Source organism: Podarcis melisellensis (genome assembly GCF_964234715.1).
Source record: "Podarcis melisellensis genome assembly, chromosome: 13".
NCBI classification, from domain to species: Eukaryota; Metazoa; Chordata; class Lepidosauria; order Squamata; family Lacertidae; genus Podarcis; species Podarcis melisellensis.
The window spans coordinates 24,936,206-24,944,696 of record NC_138545.1 but is presented as its reverse complement, the minus strand read 5'-3'; positions in this window follow the sequence as shown (position 1 = coordinate 24,944,696).

The window sequence follows — 8,491 nt, the reverse complement described above, 5'->3', positions numbered from 1 at the left end:
TTTAATCAGGTAGGAGCCAATTGCTAGTAATTTCAGTTCGCAGGGCTGGAGTAAAACAGAGGTGGTACCACCTTTAGCCATATTTTGTTCTTCTTTTGTTCTTTAATACTTACATGGTCCTCTTTCATTTGTGTATTAGGCAAAGCCTCATTCTGAATGTAGTGAAAGTTGTCGTCCTGGTTTTAGCAAGAAAGTGAAGGAGGGGGATCCATTTTGCTGCTATGATTGCATCCCATGTCCAGAAGGGAAGATTTCCATCCAACACGGTAAGAAATATATTGCCAAATGATGTCAAACCTTCTTGATAAACAACAGAGCACACCAAAGATAGAGCACCAGAAAGCAGAATCAAGCGACAGTGCAGCAGATGCAGGCTACAAGTTTATTGCTCCAAAGGATGTAAATCTCACCTGCCCCCACCTTCTCCTCAAACATTAGAGTGTTACCAGATGAACATAAAAAGGTACATAACCATTACTTTGCATTGTATCCATTTGGTGTTCCTCCAGTTGCCTTGAACTAGCAGAGATGGCGGCATAAAGCACCTATCTTTTCCTTTTCAGATATGAATGACTGTTCCAAATGCAGTGACGTAAGCTATCCAAGCAAGAACCAAGATTCCTGTGTTCCCAGATTGGCTTCCTTCTTGTCTTTCAAAGAACCACTGGGGGTCGTTTTAGCCTTTTTGGCCCTTTTCTCTTCCTTGATCACAGCTCTGGTGCTAGCAGCATTTCTGAAGCACCGCAGCACCCCCATTGTCAAAGCCAACAACCGGGGCCTCACGTACACACTCCTTGTCTCCCTCTTGCTCTGCTTCCTTTGTTCATTGCTATTCATTGGCCAGCCACAGAAGGTGACATGTCTTCTCCGACAAACTGCTTTTGGGATCATATTCTCAGTAGCTGTTTCTTGTGTGTTGGCCAAAACCACCACAGTGGTCCTGGCTTTCATGGCCACCAGACCGGGATCCAGCATGAGGAATTGGGTGGGGAAGTCATTAGCTAACTCCATTGTTCTTTCCTGCTCATTCATCCAAGCAGGCATTTGCTTTGTGTGGTTGGGAACTTCTCCCCCATTCCCAGATGTTGACATTCATTCAGTAAGAGAAGAACTTATATTGGAATGCAATGAGGGATCTCTGACTTTCTTCTACTGTGCTTTAGGCCATATGGGCTTTCTGGCCATTATCAGCTTCAGTGTGGCTTTCCTTGCTAGAAAGTTACCTGACAGTTTCAACGAAGCCAAATTCATCACCTTCAGCATGTTGGTCTTTTGCAGTGTTTGGTTATCCTTTATCCCATCCTATCTGAGCTCCAAGGGAAAGTACATGGTAGCTGTGGAGATCTTTTCTATTTTAGCCTCTAGTGCTGGGTTGCTGGGCTGCATATTTGCCCCAAAATTTTATATCATTGTGTTGAGGCCTGAGCTGAACAACAGGGAACAGATAATAAGAAGAAAAGCATGACATACCCAGATGTATCTGGGTATATTTATATTCTACTGCGCAGTACTGGCAGCCTGGTCTGAGCAACAGGGAACAGCTAATAAGAAAGAAATGTGATTATATTTTGTCTGTAAAAGTGTCAATATTTCCTAAGGCATTTTGTCTTGGCAGCGGCCTCAAAGCTTTAAAAGTCACTTCTAGTTGTTTTGTTTTAACAATTTTGTAGATACTCAGATTTGATAAACTTTCAACCACTACATCTGCACTGCTGAGTTCCATCTTTTCCCTGAATGCCTTGCTGTTCAGTTGCTTTCTAAAAAATGGACGACGACGATGATGATGATGATGATAATAATAATAATAATAATAATAACAACAACAACAACAACAACAACGGGCCATGTTCTGGAAGAAAAGGTGGAGGAACTCACCATGAAGTTTGTTTGTTTGCTTGCTTGCTTGTCTGCTTGTTGGTTTGTTTACTGTGGACTTAGTTGCAGTGCCACACACACACACACACACACACAAACACACACACACAAACACACAAACACAAACACACAGGCAGTGGCAAAAGGTAAGATGTGATTTAAAAACCCAAGCGGACAATGATCTGGATTAGATATGGCCTCAACTTTATTGTTTATTACTTTATTACTGATATAGGTAGATTTTTGGCTCAGGCATTGGATGTATATCCATTCCAGCCCCAGCAGAAAAAGGTAAGGGAACTCGGTTTCCATAAATTCCTGCTCACCCCTACCCCCCTTGAAAAGGGAATATCTTATAAACTGAAGGCTTGGTAATTACTTGTCTATTTTGCCAAATAACAGTTTGTGTTTTGGGGCACAAATGGGTAATATATATAAAACATGTTCTCTTAGAAGCTTCAGCTCAGTGGAACGAATGAACATCATGAAAATGCATCTGAGGTATCACATGAAATATATGCACAGTACATTTGTCACCATAAGTAGGACAATTAAACTTTGCACGTGTCTCTTTTGATAATCTAGATATGTTGCTGCTTATCAGGTTTACTGTCGCACAGTTCGTTACATAAGTTGCTTCCTTCCCCTGTTAAACTCATACTTAGTGGTACATATCTAGAATCAGGGAAAAGTTAATGTGAAGAAGAAATAAAAAGGTATAAATATCTCTTCACTTTCTTGCAGTCTGAAGTCCAGAGTCATACTTGTAGTCAGGGACTGAAATGCTGCTCACAACCTACTGTTCACCAGCTGCCCAGTATAAATCTTCCTCAAAATTATGTATCTAGTCCTAGGTTCCTTTTTTAAAAATCATGTTTAAATAACCAATAAAAAAAATGAATATTTCTAATATTCTTAGCGCTTTAATTAAACTGGCTCATGTGTTTCTACCCCAAACAATTATGCAATTCACTCACATATCAATATTAAAGTTTGTCCTTAAAAATAACATAACACTCCTGAATTTTGACCATTTTCTCCACGGCAGAGACTCAACTTAGTTAAATGAAAAGGAAAAAATTTGTTTGGGGGGAGGAGGTCTGCAGCAATTCTGCAGAGAATTCGCAACTTCAAACTGGAGATTACCCTGCCTTTTAATTATCAAAAGGACTATAATTATTTCACCTCTTTTTCTAAAACCCCAAGGAGTTGCAGTGGCCACTTCCAAAAACAGAAAATAAAACAATTACAAAATTTGTAGGATTATATAAGTATACCTCATAGTATTCTAATCTGGGGCCAGAAGAAAATTTAGACAAAAGACTTCCAGTTTGATCCCAGATGTTTTGCATTTAAGTTGGAACAGTAAAAGATGAGAATAGAAGGAAACAGGAGAATCCATGTCAAAGGCAAGGAAAATGTGCACACTTTTAAAATGAAGGCTGTATTGCTGTTGAATGGTAATTTGTTTTCTGATTTTGGACATGAGAAGAAAAATTATGTGTACCAATCTGGATTTGTTCCCCATTTGTGTTTTCATTCTTAATTCCTTTGTTACTATGTTACACATTTTGTCTTTTTAAAAAATATTGTAAACTGCCCTGCAATCTTCAGAGGAAGGGCTGTATACTACTACTACTACTGCTACTACTATTAATAATAATAATAATAATAATAATAATAATAATAATAATAATAATAATGTATCCAGGATGGGGATTCTAGTAGCATTTCTTCTGACACTGCTTCCTCCTATGGCATGCAAGGATCACACTGTTAACTGCCGGCTTAAAGATCCACACCCTCCACTTCATGACTATCAGCAGCCAGGTGACCTCTTCATTGGTGGAATTGTTTCCCAGAGCATCATCGTCACAAATTTAATACCGTTCACAGAAGTACCACCACAGACTCTGCATGAAGAGCTTCTGTAAGGAGTTTGTTTTTAATGCATTATTCTTTCTTTCTGTCACTTGAGTGATGTGCATTGGCAGTTGCCACCTGAGTTTGCCCCACTTTTAATAGGTTCCACTGTGGAACCCCCGCTAATATTGTTTGCAGCAACAAGCACTCAATAAACTGCAGTGTGGAAGTACTCCAACCTTCATATGGTTTGCTTATTTAACTTTTATATGGTTTGCTTATTTAATCTTCATATAGGACCACTAAGCCAAGTGTTGCTTCAATAAATTGTCTATTTACGGTAATTGCTCTAGTAATGAAGATGGTGCTCATCTTACAAGATGCAGTACACAGGTGAGGGGAAATGTTAAGCCAAGGTCCATATATACCCTTTGTGTGTAGAGTCACATGCCAGCATCCCTAAAATATCTTGTATACAACATTTATATGCACTGCACTCAAAACGCACACATGCATAAAGGACACACACAAAAAACTCACATGCATACACATCCCCCTCTTAATTGGGGAGATGTCACCTGAAAGAGATATTTAAAATCTCCCGTCTCCTGCCCTCTCAGCTGATACTGGCAATATGGCTTGCTCATTTAACATATTTCAACAGGTGCACTGCATTGTTGAATGATGATGAAGGTGGAGAGACAGGGAATGATGAAATAAGAAAAGAAAAGGAATAATAGATTTCTTACTATGGATAGCATTAAATTAATATTTCAAAAATCAAAACTTAAAGTAAAGGTAAAGGTAAAGGTACGGGCCAGTCTTGCCAGACTCTGGGGTTGTGCGCCCATCTCACTCAAGAGGCCAGGGGCCAGCGCTGTCCGAAGACACTTCCGGGTCATGTGGCCAGTGTGACATCGCTGCTCTGGTGAGCCAGAGCTGCACACGGAAACGCCGTTTACCTTCCCGCTAGAAAGCGGTCCCTATTTATCTACTTGCACCCGAGGGTGCTTTCGAACTGCTAGGTTGGCAGGCGCTGGGACCGAGCAACGGGAGCGCACCCCGCCACGGGGATTCGAACCGCCGACCTTTCGATGGGCAAGCCCTAGGTGCTGAGGCTTTTACCCACAGCGCCACCTGCGTCCCCTTAAAGTAAAGGTAAAGGTAAAGGTACCCCTGCCCGTACGGGCCAGTCTTGCCAGACTCTGGGGTTGTGCGCCCATCTCACTCAAGAGGCCAGGGGCCAGCGCTGTCCGAAGACACTTCCGGGTTACCTAGGCTCTTTAAAAACAAGCGGGTTTCATTGTGGGTAGGTGAAGTCTTTTGTTTAGCTGTTGTAGGTCATACATTAATAGAGTCGTCTGAGAATTTTACATCTTCTTTTCACCCTTGCCAAAATATGGTGTAGCAGTTTTATTTCTAAATCAGGTTTTAAAAGCTGCATGTGTAGGAGGTTCATTGGATATCTGCTTTGGCATTTTGGGAAAACACTCCCATGAGTCTAAACAGCGGATCAGAACTGGAATTCCCCCACTCCAATTATTGCTGCCTCTGTTTTTTGTCACAAACAAAAAGAAATAATTCATATAAGCACTCTGTGTCTGATGCAGCATTCCAGAGCACACTGCATTTTGGAGGGAGCTCAGCTCTTTTGTCCCAGTGTGGTGTAGTGGTTAAGAGGGGTAGTCTCATAATCTGGTGAACCGGGTTCGATTCCCTGCTCCTCCACATTCAGCTGCTGGATGACCTTGGGCTAGTCACACTTCTTTGAAGTCTCTCAGCCTCACTCACTTCACAGAGTGTTTGTTGTTATGGAGGAAAGGGAAAGGAGAATGTTAGCCGCTTTGAGACTCCTTAGGGTAGTGATAAAGCGGGATATCAAATCCAAACTACTCTTCTTCTTCCTTGCAGTCCCCCATGTGTGGATGGAAAGACAGATATGAGGATTAGAGCACATATCAATGAACCAATCAATGCATGGGTTTGGCAACAATACTTGTGAAGTTGTCTGAGGGCTGCCTTCTTTATTTCAAAAACATATTAAAACTCATTGGAAGTGCCAGTAAAGTCACTTTCACACAGATACAACGTAACAAGGGATCATCTGTCATGTATTACTCTGTCCTGGGCTATATGAGTTTCTTGGCCATTGTCAGCCAAGCATGGCTTTTTTTGCCTACCCAGAAAGCGTGTTCTCCCTAACAGAGAGCACGTGTTGCGGTTGGGGGAACAGGCCACTGTGTCATGACTAGGCAAATTTGGAAAACCCAAACCTGTAAAGGGTTAATTGGGTTGCTGGGGAATTTTAAGTGTTGCCAATTCGGAGGAGGGGTCAGAATCTATAAATATAGGAGCCAGACGTTGGGAAGTCCTCTTGGCTGTTTTGCAACGGATCAAGGAGCACCTTGTACCTGAGACGGTTGTATTTGGGCCTTATTTAATTTACTTCTTAGCTTTGCTTTCTCATCCCTGGTTTTTCCTCCCTTCCCCCCTTTTTACTCTCCCCCTCCTGCTTCTTCCTTACTTTCCTTTACTCCCTTTCTTGTTTTTTATTCAACCCCCCCCCCCGTTTTATTTAGAGGAGGACAAGGCTGTGGGTGGGGTCCCCCCCCCGGCCTGGGGGAGGCTTTGCTTCCCCGCTCCTGAGCCCCGAGTCAAGGTGGGAGCCCTGTGATTGTTTAGGGGTGGGGAGTGTCCGCATGGTTGCGTGGTGCCGGCTTGTGCCTCCCTTCTGCCCTTGCGCTTGTTCTGCGGCTCTGTGGCTGTGGAGCACGGCTGAAACCCCCCCTGACCCCCTCTCCTAAAGGCACCCCCCATCTGGCGCGCTTTTAACCTCACCTGTAAGAGGGGCTTAATTCTTCGGCCCGCGGTCGCCGCGGCCTCCGTTGAGCTCCCGGGGCTCCTTTTCGGCTCAAGAAAAAGAAGTGGGGGCCTTTTGGCGATAGTGCGGCTGGCGCCAGCTCTTTCTGACCTGGGGAGCGCGTGCTTCGGGGGGGAGCGATTGGAGGGTAGCGGAGGGCGCGCGAGGCCTGCACGGGCCTTGTAGGCCTCGGCGCGGCCTGTATTTCCTCTCACGATTTTTCGCTGTCTCACTGAGGCCCTCCATTTTGACTGCACGTGGAGTGGATAGTGCTGGATATTCATTGCTTGCTTGCCGGCCCTCTAGTGGCCGTTAGGGGTTATTGCTGCTGGTTCGCTCACGAGCTCCCCCAGTGGCTCAGTCGGTATTGCAGCTTCCCCTGTTTTGCTGGCCGGGCCTTGTAGAGCCACCTGCTGGCTGGCTGGAGCTGTGCACCATTTTCTCATTACTGGATGAGAAACATTTAATTCTGCCTTGTATACTTGAATTTGTTTTTCTCTTGGGCTATTTAGCTCACTGGTGACTCAGTTTAATACTGCACCTCCACTAATTAAATTTATGCTGACTTCCCCCATCCTGTTTTCTGTTGGTTGGCTGGAGGAGGCATACTGAATTTATACTCAGGAATTAGGGAGTTTGATATTGTTTTTTCTTTAATCATTGGTAATTTAATTTAAGTCTACAATTAGGTACTAGTTATTTACCTTGTTGGTTCATCTCTGAAGTTACCCATTGGAGCGACAGCAGCTCTTCGGTGGGGAAGGTGATTGATCAGCTACTTCTACCGTAGTTCCACAACTTTTTCCATTTTCCCATTTTTATTTATTTTATTTTTTAATTTTATTTTTGTTTTATTTATTATTATTAATTTTTATTTATTTATTTATTTATTTTTGATTTTTGTTTTATTGCATTACTTGACTTTCAATTTTGTCTCCAATATAGCAGGCATGGCTCCAAAGAAGGATGCAGCCCGCCCTGGCACATCTACCTCTGCAAAACGGCCAATCCGAGGTCCATCTCAGGCGCTGCGCTCACCTGCTTCGATTCAGCCAGTGGAGCGGGTGCAGTCCTTTGTGGCAAGCATGGCTGGTGATCCAGTAGCTTTGTCTCGCTTTGCGGCCCAGATGGATGGTTTTCTTCAACAGTGCTCCACTCTGCCGTCCACATCGGCAGGGCCGCCTCATCCAATTGGAGCGTCGTCGCCGGTTTTATCATCATCTACTGATGATGGGAGAGAAGGATTGGCAGCTGGGGGAGGGGAGGATGAATCCCAGTTAACCCAGCAGCTGTACTTACCTGCTGCGCGCGGTCGGGCGCGGAAGTCACGTTATGCCTCCAGGAGAGCCTCGGGGGGAAGGGTCCATTCGGTGCCTTCTTCCAGGCGAGGTGGGGTTGTGCTGCCTCAGGCGGAGGCAGCGTCTGTTTCTGGCCTCTCACGTGTTGTTTCTTCTTCGTCAGCACCAGGTCTTGCAGGGCAAAATTGCGATTCTGAGTCTTCTATTGAAGACAGCTTACCAGTTCCGGCCAGGAAGTCTTCGGGTGGAAGGCGTCGCCGCAGGAGATCTTCCCGAAAGCATGCCAAACGAAGGAAGGATGACTCTTCTACCTCCTATACTGGTACGTCATCTTCTAGCTCTGACGATGAGGCAGGTAACGCGTTGGAACTTTACTGGGGCTTTGGAGAAGCGGATTCGGGTCTTCCCAGGTGGGCTTGGGAGCGTAGGTCCAATACACATCGCGCCAGGTATGGCGCCGTTCAGGAGTGTAGGGACGGCGTTTTGGTACCTGACATTAAGGTGTCTACCAATTCTGCCAGAGACGTCATTCCTGGTCTGCACTTGCCTTCCAAATTACGTTCTAGGATATTAAATGGCCGTTATGTGGACATGT